Raw genomic sequence first — 16410 nt, 5'->3', positions numbered from 1 at the left:
ATTTTAATGACCAAAAAATTGGCCACCGAAAAGCAATTTTTTGCGGGCAATTTTTTGGTCGCAAAAATGTAAATTCAAGGACAAACTAATTTGTCTTTAATGATTACTATTTAACACCAATTAAATTGTCTCAAAATCGAAAGTTTTGTGCCAATTTAATTTGTCCTTAATGATAATTGTTTAAGACCAATAAAATTGTCTCAAAAACGGAAGTTTTGTGTCTATTTAATTTGTCTTTAATGATAAATATTTAAAACCAAAAAAATTGTCCCAAAAATGTAATTTTCGTGTCAATTTAATTTGTCTTTAATAGTTATTATCAAAAACCAAAAAAAATTGTCTCTAATTAATTTAATTAGAAACATTATAAATAGCCCCTGAATATCAAATTTTTGGAGACTAACTTGTTCGCCTCCAAAAAAAAAATTAGTGACCAAATTCCTTGCCTTAAAAAGAATTTTCGGAGACAAATTCGTCCTCTCCAAAACTTTTTATTTTGCCTCTAAATTATTTATTAAAGACAATTCATTTTGCCTTTAAAACGAACTTTCAAATACAACTTTTTTTGCCTCCAAAAGCAACATGTTTTGTCCCAAAATATTCCACAAATGACAACTCAGTTTGCCTAGAAATGCCTTATTCAAAGACGAATACTTTCCGTCCAAAAAATCGCCTCTAAATATCATAACAAATGACAAATAATTTTTCCTTAGAAAATGAATTTCTTAGACAACTTTCTTCTTCATCCCTGAGTACTTTATTAAGGACTACTTGTTTTGCTTAGAAGAGAATTTAAAAGACAAAATTATTCCTCTCTACAAGCTTTTTTATAAACCGCAAACTAATATAATTAAAAAAAATTAATTTAATTTTCGTGATTCGTTTTTTTATTACAATAAAAAAATCATAACATATGTTGAGCATAAAATATTTATGTTTTATTAAATAAAATATTTAAATATGAGATTAACATTACTTTGGCAAATTGCCTAAAAACAATATATAAATTGAAATTCATCTAGTTCTAAACACTAAAAACTTGAAATCGTGTATTCATAAATTATTCATCAAGATTCAACATTTGAATCGATATCTCTAGTTTGAATAATTCGGAATCTGCTTGTATCTTCCATATTTTATTTTCTAGGTTTTCAATCAAATCTTCAAAAGACAAAATGGTCATGTCTCTTCTTTTAAATCTTCTTCCAGAAACCTCATTGTAAATATCATCTATTTGCTCTCCTTTAATGATGCTTTATTTACAGACCTCAAAAAGTTTGGGTTCTTCTGAATTTTTTTTCTGTTCCATGTCAAAGAGAGACTCATAAGTTGTAGCAAAAGTATAAATTACGAGTGATAGAGTAATTTTTTTTGAATAGTATAGTAAAAGATATATACCATTTTGTGGTATTTAATGAATGACCTCGACCCTGTGTAAACTTTTTGGCCCCTATTTGAGAGAGTTGCCTGTCGTTTCTACAACAATGATAAAATCATTATCCCATACCTAAAACAAGTATAATTATAATAACTAGTAATAGTTATGCTAGTAATACCTTAGAAGTCATTCTTCAGTTCCTTCTTTTCCTTGAAAACGACCCTTAAAAAAATCCGATGGAAGTTTTAGAATCATAGACCTCCCTAAGATATATATACTATATCTAAAATCAGGTAAAATCTTATAACCCTATTAGATTTCTATAAAAAAAAAAGATTTATAGTAAATCAACTAAAACCCATTGATAATAGTTAACGAAATTTGATAAAACAAGTATAACTGAAAAGAAATATAAAACGAGAAGAGGGAAGATTTATTACTTGAGCAGTAGAAGGTTGAACTTCAAAACTTGAGAAACACCATATAAACTTGAGAAACACCATATGGAGAAAAAAATTGTGTAGAGATTTAGGAGATTTCTTATACTTTATATAAGGCGATAGATCATGAATTTTGAGGGAACTTAAATTGAAACACCATATAAAAGCGGGAATTTCCTCCCAAATCTTTCTTCATTTTTGTTCCTCTTATCTGTATTTTTCTCTCTTATTGCAACTTGCAAACATATCTTCTTATTAGGATCTTTATAATTCTTGAGTTTTAGAATATTATATGTAAACTAATACTGAGTTGTTTCCGTGTATTTTGAGGAACAAATTTATCTCCTAATAAATTAGGTGAGTTGTTTCCGTGTATTTTGAGAAACAAATTTATCTCCTAATAAATTAGGTGAGTTTTTTTCCGTGTATTTTTAGGAACAAATTTATCTCCAAATAAATAGTGGAGCAACATGTATGGAAAGTGGACGAAATCTCTCTTTTAAAAGAGAGATAAAATATCTTGCAAATCTCTCTCTTTTATTTTTGGAGAGAATATCGTGTAAAATTTGTTTGTTGATTATAAAACTTAAAATGGGTCATACTACTAATAATAAGACTTTTAAAGTTTTTGCGGTACACTGTTCTGGTCAGTTTAAAATAAACGATGGGAAGGACTTGGACTGGTATGGCATTCTTCAGATTGGGCAAACGGGACAGTGGACCTATCCACATGGACCTATCATTAAATTTAGTAAAACAAAAACCACTGACGTTCAAGACTAACTCATAAAGTGTCAAAATGAAGAAAAGAAAAACTAAAATCTGCATATTATAAAGTGTCAAATTGAAAACAGTAGACCTATATTTAAATGTAGTAAAATAAAAACCACCTGCTTTATCTAGTCATTGGGGAACCGATCCTAGTAAGAGGTGCAACAAATTTATAAGAGGGAATCGATCCTTGTAAGAGGTACAATATGTTTTTAGTATATGGGGGAACCGATCCTATGAACATGTGAAACAAGTTTGTAGTTTTGGGGGAACCGATCCTATGGACATGTGCAACCGAATACAATTAGTTACCATAAGTTGTGGGGAACAGATCCTAGTACCTAGTCAACTGAATTTTGGTAACTATCGTGACTATGTACAGTACTCACATGGAAGTAGAACCGAACTTGTTTTGGTAGAACCGTGAAACCCATAATTGGTGATTTGATAGGATAATCAATCACATAGTTCTTGGAATCCAGACGAACCAAATCTAAACTTGTTTGGAAGTGTGGAAAATCATTTTCAAGATTGTAAGTATGAAAAAGGACTTGAAAAGAAAAGATGTCGACATACTTTGAACATGTGCAGTAACTCTTATCATTAATTGTTCAAATATATTCCTTAATATATAAAGGAGAATCCCAGGATCGAAATAAATTGAGAATCTTTTAACGGGTGGAGTAGCCTATTCGGAGAGGAAAGTAACCTAATTAGGAGAAATCTCTTACGACCGCTCAGTTTAAAGACTTCTTTGGGATTGAGAAGCTCTATTGTTGGTGGGAAACTAGATAATTGCAGTTTATTATTAGTTTTCGATTGATTTGATTGACTAACAGTTGTTGAACTTTGATTGCACCTAGTTTGTTTATGCTTGAGAATCTTCTCTTCTGATATAAGATTCACTCAAACTAGATCGAAGTTTCGACGGAGATCTTTAGACTATTTGTAGATCTAAAGACGTCTTGTGATAATCCAACGTTAACAGACTCCGTTCTATGTGTGATTGATCACAAGAGATTCAAGTTGATTGTGTGCAGGTGCCGTTTGAAGATTAAAGAAGATTTGAAGACAAGAAGACTTTTTGGGTTCGTAATCTTTGGTGTGCACAATACTTGTTTCGTATGGAAAGGGATCCAACTATAATTGGTTTGTCTTTGTGATAGATTAGATTGATTAGTTGAGTAGACCGGCATCAATACACTTCTTTGTGATTAATAGTATTGATTGCATAGTCTAACAATTATTTCGGTCGTTGTTAAGAGATTGATCTAAGGACCCGACAAAGGAGTTTATTGGTTAAACGAAAAAGTCTTTGTTAAACTCATATCACGTTGTTTGAAAAGAGTTGTTACCGAACAGATTTGTTTTTCCTTTACTGTTTGGAATACGAACTAAGTGAATTGCTCCAAGTGCGTGACTTATTAACAAGTTGGAGGCGCAGGGATACTGAGGGAGCTAGGTGAACTATAAGTTTAGTTGTTTGGTCTCTACTATACGAAGTTGGTTTGATTTTGTATAGCGGATTAATTTTGAGAGTATTCAATCTGGACTAGGTCCCGGTTTTTTTTTGCATTTGCGGTTTCCTCGTTAACAAAATCTTGCTGTGTCATTTACTTTTATTTTCCGCAATTGTAATTGTATTTATTATAATTTAAAGTAAATTGCACAAACGTTAATTCCTATTTTACTTGATATACAATCCCTAGAGTTTGGTTAAGTCCGAACCTATTATCAAGTAAACATACTTCGTTGTTGTATTATCTCGATCTTGTATCCATAAACGATCACATGAAGTGTGAACTGATTAGTTGTATTGTCTCGACTCAGTACATAGACAATCACTTTCGAAAAAGGACTTATAGGTGGAAAAGTTTTATATTGAGGTATATTTGGGTACCCTCGTCTTTTCAAACATTAAAAGATCTAACAATCTGTGTTTGATGCGATCCAACCTATAAGAATTAAATCTATGTATGATTCAGTTAACGTAGTAGTATGATTTGATATCCTCAAGGTCCCATGGTGGAGGACACAAATGAAGAGTGCAATACTCTAATTAAAGGAATTTTCTAGGAGTTGGTTGAGAACTTACAACTTCTCGAGAAAGTCTCTCATATATATAAGAGATGACACACCGATTCCACCTTATGATGAATCTCTCATTCAAGGAAATCAATATATCTCAAGAAGGATTCTCAACGGTAACCTGATTGGGATACTGAATACCTCATATTTTGCTTCTATTTCTCACTATGAACATCTCACTAAGAGAAATTGTCATATCAAAATCTTAAGGTTTGTGAATCTTGTCTTTGGTTCTTTATCAACAATATCCACAAACAATCATGTTGGATTAGTATTAGAAGCAACCTTATGGAAAGGAATTCTCGAACAGAGAATCAAATAACTCGAAATGTTTTTCAAGAAAGCAAGAGCTCTTACTATATTGAAAAACAATATTGCAATAAAATTCTATTGCAATATAAGTCGAGCTAAAGAAACTCTTCGAACTTATGAGAAAAAGAAGTATCTTTTCATCTTTTCAATGAAAATTAGGCATATGCATTCACCTCACAATGGTTTCTTCGAAACCAGTGACGTGCTAAAAGGATTTGGTAATCCTGATATGGCATAACCCATAACTCATGGGTTGATCTTCGGTTCTGTGGACCATTTCGTTTCCTAAAAATACATGAACAGATTGGTATCATGCCTATTGGAAGAATCTGTCACCGAAAATATGTTCTCCTAAAAATAGATGTCTCCTCAATATCGGAAATAAAAACTTCGATTATTTTGCAAGTCTTTATAATATTTTTGGTCAAGGTAAATTTTGTGATTTCTCAAAAAAATTATCTGAAAGCTCTCTTAAGCATACTTTCAAGGATGATACTGAACGAAGATCTAAGGAGAAAGCTTGCAACGATGATTCTCTCCAAGAAACTTGCTCGAAGGTTCAAGAGAAAGTGATACCAAATTCTCTGTATGGTGAATGGAGTAACCTGTGGAGAAATTGTCAGTGAATACTGTATTCATGAGATTGAAAAATGTCTTGATTCCTTGGAATCAGACAGGCTAACGTTGTGCAACAACACATGCTATCATTTAATTCAACTCACGCCCTCTTCAAAAGTGCATGCATCCAGTTTACTAGATGGTATACTAGACCTAATCGGAACAAGAGGCTACTTGATGAAAGAGTTGATACTGAATGGAAACAAGTACTCTATTACAAAGAGTTATTAAAAACAACCCATGAAAATTCGTCAGATGATGTTGTGCACCTTACCAATACTCTTAATCATCTTGAGAATGTTTTGTGGAAGTTTCAGTTTCTACTTGATGAGATTACTCCTTAAACGAAACTACGAGTAACCTGAGAAGACACTTGTATTAAAGGATGAATAAGTTTAAACTCTTGTTCAGGAAAATAGACTTCAGTTTTTGATTTCTTTCAATAATTGTAAAGTCTATTATGAATAAAACTATCTTATTATTGTGAATAAATCATCATTTTATAATATTTCTTGTGATAGTTTTCGGTTACATAGCCCGTGCTTGAATGTTTTATTTTATTGCTATGTATGTTTACGGGATGTTTGATTTCGGTTTTATTACTGTTTGAGGGTGAAAACAATTTCTGCTGATTTTGGTAATTTCAAGTGTGTGGGTGAGAAACGAGTCTAAACCCTAAACAATGTACTGCAAGAGAGTATTTTGATTCGAGAGATCAATATGTACAAATCCGGCCTAAACCAAGAAATGGCCGTTCCAGAATTGCTTCGGTCACAAAATGAAAGAGAAGGGTTGGTCCAGGGAGGGAAGCGAAGAGAGTATTGAGACCAGAATAGTTGATTCGGGAAGAGTAGTTGTTTGACGACTTGTATCAGAAAGTGGAAAGATAACATATTGGAAAGCTAACAAGTGATTTCTGAATGTTGTATTCTCCTGACCAAAAACTTGTCCTTTGGTGGAAATAGGTGAGACCTATTTATACAAGTCGCAACAAAACGTACCCTGGTCTAGTAAGAAGTGGAAACGTTTGAGTAAATGGAAGAAAGCGGTAACGGGTAACGCCTAGAATTGATGTTTCCATAATGAAGGAAACGTTTGACCATTACTTCCTGTATTTACTAACCCCCTCACTCTTATGACACTTTCTTGTAACGGGCGTAGTGTACGCCGCACGCTGTAAACTGCCAGACCAATACCCTGATGAGCATCCTTCAGTTTTGTGACATGTTTTGATGTCTCGAGTGTTTTCGTGGAAAACGTGTAGCATGTTGCTATTGTTTGGCAAGTTAAGACTGAGAAGCTTGCCGGTTCGGTAGTGACCTTCGACGGTCGAGATTTTGCATCTTGAGAGGAAGGTTAGTCGTTGATTGTGGCTACCTTCTGTTTGGTAGCCGATGGCGTGTCCATGGTTTTTCATGGCTTGCGTATGATCTTGGCGTGGTTGATTAGGTTTGGGGCCGTGACCAAAAATTGGCATAGCTAAGTGTCTGCCGTGGCCATAGAGTTGGCAGCGTAGCCAAGAGATTGCCACAAGTCATTTGGTGGCAAGCTTGTACGGCTGAGATTTGCATCTCAGAAGGAGGGGTGGCGGTTGATTGTTGCAACCCTCCGTTTGGCGTCCATCGGCATGGAGGCATGGCCAGCACGGCTCGTGCATGCTCTTGGCACGTCCCAAATTAGGGTTTGGCACAAACCGTAGAACTTTGGCATCGCAGCCAAGAGGTTTCCACAAATCGTTTGGTTTGATGGAAAGCTTGTACTGCTGAGATTTACGTCTCAGAAGGAGGGGTAGCCGTTGATTGTTGCAACCCTCCGTTCGGCGGCCAGCGGCATGGAGGCATGGACGGCATGGCTTTGGCATGGTTTAGGCGCGGCCAAGCTAGGATTTTGGCATAGTTTTAGGCGCGGCCAAAATTAGGGTTTTGGCATAGTTTAAGCGCGGCCAAAATTAGGGATTGGCATTGGGCCAAAGGTTTCCACGCGTTTGGTGGCGAACTTGGACAGCTGAGATTCGCATCTCAGAAGGAAGGGTGGTCGTTGATTGTTGCAACCCTTCGTTTGGAAGCCAACGGCATGGAGGCATAGCCGGCATGGCTTTGGCATGGTTTAGGCGCGACCAAGCTAGGATTTTGGAATAGTTTTAGGCGCGGCCAAAATTAGGGTTTTGGCATAGTTTAGGCGCGGCCAAAATTAGGGCTTGGCATTGGGCCAAAAGTTTCCACGCATTTGGTGCCGAACTTGGACGGCTGAGATTTGCATCTCGGAAGGAAGGGTGGTCGTTGATTGTTGCAACCCTTCGTTTGGCAGCCAGTGGCATGGAGGCATACCCGTCATGGCTTTGGCATGGTTTAGGCGCGGCCAAGCTAGGATTTTGGCATAGTTATAGGCGGGTTTTTGCATAGTTTGGGCGCGACCAAAATTAAGGCTTGGCATTGGGCCAAAATTTGCCACGCGTTTGGTGGCGAACTTTGACGGGTGAAATTTGCATCTCAGAAGGAAGGGTGGTCGTTGATTTTTGCAACCCTTTGTTTGGTAGCCAGCAGCATGGAGGCATGGCCGGCATGGCTTTGGTGCGGAGGTGTGGCTGGCATGGCATGCCATTGGCACTATAGTGCGACTGGAATGGTTGGGATGCCTTTGGCGCGGAGATGTGGCTGGCATGGCATGCCATTGGTACAGTAGTGCAGCTGGCATGGTTGGCATGCCTTTGGCGCGGAGATGTGGCTGTCATGGCATGCCATTGGCACGGCGGTGCGGCTGGCATGGTTGGCATGCCTTTGGCGCGGAGGTGTGGCTGGCATGGCATGCCATTGGCACTATGGTGCGGCTGGAACGGTTGGTATGCCTTTGGCGCGGAGATGTGGCTGGTATGGCATGCCATTGGCACAGTGGTGCGGCTGTCATGGTTGGCATGCCTTTGGCACGGAGATGTGGCTGGCATGGCATGCTATTGGCACGGTGGTGCGGCTGGCATGGTTGGCATGCCTTTGGCGCGGAGATGTGGCTGGCATGGCATGCCATTGGCACGGTGGTGCGGCTGGACTGGTTGGCATACCTTTGGAGCGGAGATATGGCTATTAGGGTTTAGCGTGTCGAAACCCTAGTTTAAAATATGTGGCACGCGTGATTTGCACGTTTGGCTAGCATGCACGGCTGTCATGTGTAGAGATGATTAAGTCAGTACCGAGGGCTCTGCCGTGGAGCATCGAATTACGAGACATGTTGAATGGTTTAATAAATGTGCTAGTGGCGACATTATTACTCAAGTGTGACGTCACTGTTTGACTAAGGTTTTACGATTTTAACCCTAAACTAAAAATCACCATCAACATTAAGTCCCCTGCTTAGCTCGGAACAGGGGCATTATTGCGAGGTAAGCATAAGATGGTGACAGATAAGGACAAAACGAAAATGGCAAGTCATGAAAAGATGGTCAGGAAGATCCGTCTATCCTTTTCGAGAGGTAAGGAGAATTCGTGATTCCTGTGTTGGTGGCTTTGCGCGGATTTTTCTCGTGGTGCTGCTAGCTAGGTCGTGGAGTGGTTGGCATTGCTAGCTTGTCTTGGCAAGCCGTTGGCATGGTGTGGCTTGGCGTGAGCGTTGGCATGGGCTTGGGTGCTGGCTTGGTGTAGCGTGGGTGCTGGCACGGCATGGTGTGGGCGCTGGCATGGTGCGGCGTTGGCTTGGCACGACGCTGGATTGGCGTGGCGCGGATTGTTGGAAAAGTGAAGCTTGTTCTTGCGGGCCCAATTGCCTTTTTCTATACATAGCTCAAATATGAAATTCTTTCCTTATTCAAATTCCAAAAGTGTCACGCCTATAAAAGGGTTTGCTCTCCTTTTTATCCCTATCTCGTATCTTTGTTCTCACATCCTTGCGCTAGCGGTAGAGTGGTAGCAATAAAGCAGGCAAGCATATTCCAGGTATGTATTCCAGCGTTTATCTTTCAATATTTTTTTTTGTATTGGTGCAAACCCTAGCCATAGGTGTATCTTCCATGAACTTGTAAAATATTTCAGCGTGACACCGCAGTAATGTTAGCCACCTCAATTATTATGCAAAATAGGCATGCACGGAAGGTGACTGCCACCAATTCCTTTCCACAGAAACCTAGTTTTTAGGGTTTCTCCTTTTCCTTGGGGTGACTGTGTGCATAGTTTCCGCGGTGGGGGCTTGCTTTCTTGGCCGGGTGCGTATTTCCGCTGCAAGGTACGACTTTGGCAAGGGCGTGCTTTCCGCGGAAACGTAGGGTTTGCCAGTCCCCATTTCTTCGTTATGAGCGTTATGGCTTGCAACTTAAAACAAATTGGTCCGCGTCCAAAATGGATTCTCCGTTGTTGATAAAATAGTTTTCATGCACTTTGTAGTAACTTCTCTTCGTACCCCTTTCTTTGTTGTAGTTGAAAACGTAAGCAGCTTAAGAAGGTTTCGTTAGGATGTCACCTGAGAAAATCCTGTCGCGGCTTTGAAAAATATTGGCATCTAAGCCAAACATGGATGATGAATTTTTCACAACGTCCGCCAGCTAGGAGAAATCATCCTAAGTTTGTGCCCGTCCTTCTGACCGGTTCAGAGGGTGAAGAGACACCCAGTCGGTTCGACCAGGTTGTGTAATACGATTTTGCCTTCAGAGGCAAGAGTATCCTGCTTTTCCATTGACTTCAGAATCTGTCAGAGTCCGTTGCGTTCTTTCGACAAGTGGATGCAATTCATGATAAGTCAGGATTGCGTAAAAGCAAATTTGATCAAAGCGCAAATCATTGGCGCTGTCACAGCTTCTGAGGCGCTTCAAATCAGGAAAGATATCCCGAGCTTAGTTGCTTTCATCTCCCGATGGTGTCCAGACACTCACACGGCCATATGCAGGTGGGGTGAAATGACTGTCTCTTTGGAAAGTGTTGTCTTGCTGAACCTTCCCATAACAGGAATCTTGATATCACCTTGTCTGAAGATGAAGAACAAATGCACGCTGCTCTCGTTGCGAAGTCAAAAGGCTTTGTCGGAAGGAAAACGAGACGAGGTGTTTCTACAGCTGGTGGGTGTCTCAATGGTTCCCAGATGAGTCGGAGCCAGATCAAAAGAATAGTACGCTTCATGTCGCGACATTCTTGGTTCTTTGGTTATCCAGGGACATTTTGACGACGACTCTGGTAAGAAGGAAATAAGACAGGTCTCATTAAGTTTTCCATCGATTAGCGAAAGGTGTTTTTCCCCATTGGCGGCTTGTTTCTCGGTTTCTGTACACACATTTGGATCATCTGGTTGCGGACATGCGTGCTTCAAACGGCTACATGAAAGTGGACTCGTACGTCCATGTTGCTTTTCTTCAAGCGTGGTTGTGGGAGCATTTCGAGAAGTGCGCTCCCAAACCGCTGGCTTTACTTCCCGATCTTGGGGTGGTTCTAGATACTTCGCTGGGTGAACAGGCGCCAAGATCTGGATCGAACCTGGTTGACTTCCTTGAAACTCCTACAATAACTTTCATCCATGGGCTCCGGTGCATAGCTCCATAGTTCAAATAGACACTTTTGCCTCTGTTCTGAATACATCTTTGCTTTCTGAAAAGAATACGAGCATGGGGAGGTTGTGTTCATGCGAAGTTGCACGCCTGGTTATGTACCGTCTTTCTTTAGAGATCTTGTCAGGAAGTCTCTTACAACATTGATAGGGCGGCTCGACATATGGGATTTGACCAAGGGGTCCCGCTCTCTCGTCAGTCGGCTGTTCCAGAAAACTTGTTGCCAGCTGCTCTTGATGCTAGTGCTCTTGCGTCGGGTATAAGTCTTCCCTTCTTGCTCTCGGAACGAAATCCGACAACAACTTCTAAATATAACATATTCTGGCAGGACGAGTTCCTTGCCATTCATGGATTCGTGAATGACGTAGTGAAGAATACCTGTGGTAAGCCTTTTGCTGCAACTTTAGCAAAACATCCATTGTTAAGGGATCCTTCCTCGCCCAAACAAAAATCTCCTAACACGGACAGTCCCCAAAAGAAGGAGTGAAGGTCGAACGATCGCTCGGGTGGTTTTCGATCAGATTTAACAGCCCTTGTGACTTTCAGTTCTTCCAAAGTTCGAGTATGTATTCTTTTTATTGCCCAATCAGTCGGATTGGACAGTTCTTTCGTTATTGAAAATCTTTCCTTATTCCTTAACCACGGCGTGAACGCCTTTACCCAGCTTGCACGTAGTCAGAAAACGGTATCTTTCGCAGCAGCGTGTGGCAATGCTGAGCCCCAGAGAACGGAGGCTCTCGCGGCAAAGGGTGACAATGCCGAGCCTTCTTGCGATGAAGAAGAGCTCGAAAAGGAGGAAAGCTCGGAATCTAGTGATGATGAAAATAGCTCTTCCAACAGCAGCGCTGAGTCTTCTTCTAGTCAGTCTGAAAGTGAATCAGTGAGTCTTCCACGCATTCTTCTTCTTCCTTCCTTCCTTTCTCTCTCTTTTTTTTTTGAAAAATGTCTAAACCACGATATTGCAGGGAGAACCCGCTCCTGAAGATGGCCTCGAGGCGGAAAACCGTGGAGATACAGCTTTGTCTCCAACCGTGGCAGCTGCGCCTAGCGACCCGGAAATGGAGGTCGATCAAGATGAAGATGTTGTTGCGGCTCAAGTAACGGAGAGTGATCCAGCGATCGCTGGCACCATTGTAGTTAGGAATCCCTTGCCAATTTCCTGTTCGGTTGCGGGCGCCGTTTTCGCTCCTCCATAATCATGTGTTGATCGGCGGCTTCAGCGTTCCAGCCAAATACGAGACATTATATACCAAGATATGGGAAAGGTATGGACACATCTCCACAACCAAAAAGGTTACTAGTCGGTTTGTGCTGGTCAAGCGTGTGGAGGAAGCTTTATCATCGATTGACGACATGTGCAAAGTGACTGGCCATATCGTTTATGAGGACGTGGTCTCAAGCTGGAAGTTCCATCGTGATGTGTGCATAGACCACGGGTTCAACGTTCCCTGGTTTGTTGAAGGTTTCTCTGAGATCGAAAATTTGCATACCACGGCGGCTAAAGGCCCTTCCGCGGATGAGGTCACACAGCAGGAGGCGGAGATCAAAAGGTTGTCCACGGAGCTGAAGATGAAACAGGCGGCTCTCAAAAGCACGAATGAGGCTTTCTCCAAGAAGAGCAAGCCATTACTAGATGGTTTTCCTTGAATGCACTCTTGTCTTCTGAACTTCTTTATTTAGGCTTTTTTTTTTTTGAAAGGCGAACAGAGCGCCTGGTTCATGGTTCGATTTGAATTGATAGATAATCGTCTCCTATGAGGGTTTTGGATTATTCTTTTGGAATGAATTGTTTTTTTTTTGGTTATGACTATATGTGGCATAAATACCCCAGGAAAGTCATGGAGTTGTGAATATTGTGTTGTCAGTAGAAAGTATGGGATGAAATATGGGGATAGCATGACTGTCGGTTTCTATTATCTATGTGAAAATTCTCGGTAGTAGAACATGCAACTCGTCTGACGAGACTTACTTGCTTTTTAGAGTCTCCCAACAAATTGGATCTCCCGGATGTAAATCTGAGTTTTTGTGGGCGGCGGCGCCGTGACTGTGAAAAGTCCCCAATCATTCCTAAGTCCCCAGTCATTCCAGAGTCGTCTGATAACCGAGGTGGCGGCTAGTCTGCTTCCATCATCTCGATATCTGGGTTGAAAAGATGGAATCGGAAATCGGGAATTGATATTGTGACCGATAGATTAATCTCCCACTGTGGTCGCCAATTGTTTGAGGGTGGAAACAGTTTCTGCTGATTTTGGTAATTTCGAGTGTGTGGGTGAGAAATGAGTATAAACCCTAAACAATGTACTGCAAGGGAGTACTTTGATTCGAGAGATCAATCTGTACAAATCCGTCCTAAACCAAGAAATGGTCATTCCATACTTGCTTCAGTCACAAAGTGGAGGAGAAGGGTTGGTCTATGGATGGAAGCGAAGAGAGTGTTGAGACCAGAATAGTTGATTCAGGAAGATTTGTTGTTTGACGACTTGTATCAGAAAGTGGAAAGCTAACAGTTGGGAAAGCTAACAAGTGATTTCTGAGTGTTGTATTCTCCTGACCAAAAACTTGTCCTTTGTTGGTGTTGATGGTGGTTTTTAGCTTAGGGTTAAAATCGTAAAACCGCACATCTGACATGACGTCACTATGATTATTAGCACATTTATTGAATCGATCAGCATGCCTACGTAAGAATTACCAGGTTACCTTTTTTTTAATGTGTCATGTTCCACGGCAGAACCCTTAACATTGATCGACATCATCTATGCCAAACCCTAATTCTTATGCTACCGCGCCAAGGCATGCCAACCATCCAGCCACATCTCCGCGCCAAGGCATGCCAACCATGCCAGACGCACCACATGTGCCAATGGCATGCCAACCACCTTGTTGCGCCATACCATGTCGGCCTTCCCTATGCGGCTACCAAAACGAAGGCGTGCGATGATCAACGGCCACCCTTCCATCTTAGATGCAAATCTTAGCCATCCAAGGTCGCCAGACAACGCATGGTAACCTTGGCCCAAACCCTAGTTTTAGCCACGCCAAACTGCGCCAAGACATGCCATGCCACATGTGCCAATGGCATGCCAACCACCTTGCCGCGCCATACCATGCCGGACTTCCCTATGCGACTACCAAAACGAAGGCGTGCGATGATCAACGGCCACCCTTCCATCTTAGATGAAAATCTTAGCCGTCCAAGGTCGCCAAACAACGCATGGTAACCTTTGGCCCAATGCCAAAACCCTAGTTTGGCCGCGCCTAAACCACGCCAAGGCATGTCACGCCATCCACCTTGTCGCGCCTAAGCCATGCCATGTCGGCCTTCCCTTAACGGCTGCCAAAACGATGGTGTGCGACAATCAACGGCCACCCTTCCATCTTATATGCAAATATCATCCGTCCAAGGTCACCAACCAACGCATGGTACCCTTTGGCCCAACGCCAAAATCCTAGTTTGGCCGCGCCTAAACCACGCCAAGGCATGCCGACCATGACACATGTGCCAATGGCATGCCGCTCCATCCACCTTGCCGCGCCTAAGGCATGCCATGCCGACCTTCCCTTCACGGCTGCCAAAACGAAGGCGTGCGACAGTCAACGGCCACCCTTCCATCTTAGATGCAAAACTCAGCCATCCAAGGTCACCAAACAACGCATGGTAACCTTTGGCCCAATGCCAAAACCTTAGTTTGGCCGAGCCTAAACCACGCCAAGGCATGCCTACCATGCCACAAGTGCCAATGGCATGCCGCGCCATCCACCTTGCCGCGCCTAAGCCATGCCATGCCGGCCTTCCCTTCACGTCTGCCAAAACGAAGGCGTGCGACAATAAACGGCCATCCTTCCATCTTAGATGCAAATCTCAGCCGTCCAAGGTCACCAACCAACACATGGTAACCTTTGGCCCAATGCCAAAACCCTAGTTTTGGTCACGCCCAAACCGCGCTAAGGCATGCCGGCCATGCCACATGGGCCAATGGCATGCCATCCACCTTGCCACGCCATACCACGTCGGCCTTCCCTATGCGGTTACCAAAACAAAGGCACTACAACAAAACACACGTTTAGTGGCAAAAAAGTTTGTCAGAAAATTCCTTTTTTTTTCTCAAAATATTTTCTGAGATGGATTTTCTTTTGTCGCGAAGTTGTCTCAAATACCCTGTCTAGGAAAGTATTTCGTGACAAAATTATGAACGGTCACGAGAAAACTTAATTAACAACTAAAAAATTTTTGTCAATAAAAGTCTCTTTCACCAACGAAATAAAATTGTCTGCGAAAGATATTTTAATGACCAAAAAATTGGCCACCGAAAAGCAATTTTTTGCGGGCAATTTTTTGGTCGCAAAAATGTAAATTCAAGGACAAACTAATTTGTCTTTAATGATTACTATTTAAGACCAATTAAATTGTCTCAAAATCGAAAGTTTTGTGCCAATTTAATTTGTCCTTAATGATAATTGTTTAAGACCAATAAAATTGTCTCAAAAACGGAAGTTTTGTGTCTATTTAATTTGTCTTTAATGATAAATATTTAAAACCAAAAAAATTGTACCAAAAATGTAATTTTCGTGTCAATTTAATTTGTCTTTAATAGTTATTATCAAAAACCAAAAAAAATTGTCTCTAATTAATTTAATTAGAAACAATATAAATAGCCCCTGAATATCAAATTTTTGGAGACTAACTTGTTCGCCTCCAAAAAAAAAATTTAGTGACCAAATTCCTTGCCTTAAAAAGAATTTTCGGAGACAAATTCGTCCTCTCCAAAACTTTTTATTTTGCCTCTAAATTATTTATTAAAGACAATTCATTTTGCCTTTAAAACGAACTTTCAAATACAACTTTTTTTGCCTCCAAAAGCAACATGTTTTGTCCCAAAATATTCCACAAATGACAACTCAGTTTGCCTAGAAATGCCTTATTCAAAGACGAATACTTTCCGTCCAAAAAATCGCCTCTAAATATCATAACAAATGACAATTAATTTTTCCTTAGAAAATGAATTTCTTAGACAACTTTCTTCTTCATCCCTGAGTACTTTATTAAGGACTACTTGTTTTGCTTAGAAGAGAATTTAAAAGACAAAATTATTCCTCTCTACAAGCTTTTTATAAACCGCAAACTAATATAATTAAAAAAAATTAATTTAATTTTCGTGATTCGTTTTTTTATTACAATAAAAAAATCATAACATATGTTGAGCATAAAATATTTATGTTTTATTAAATAAAATATTTAAATATGAGATTAACATTACTTTGGCAAATTGCCTAAAAATATATAAATT

The sequence above is a fragment of the Papaver somniferum genome, unplaced genomic scaffold (genome assembly GCF_003573695.1).
Source record: "Papaver somniferum cultivar HN1 unplaced genomic scaffold, ASM357369v1 unplaced-scaffold_137, whole genome shotgun sequence".
NCBI classification, from domain to species: Eukaryota; Viridiplantae; Streptophyta; class Magnoliopsida; order Ranunculales; family Papaveraceae; genus Papaver; species Papaver somniferum.
The sequence above is the reverse complement of the archived record's forward strand: the minus strand, read 5'-3'. Positions refer to the sequence as shown.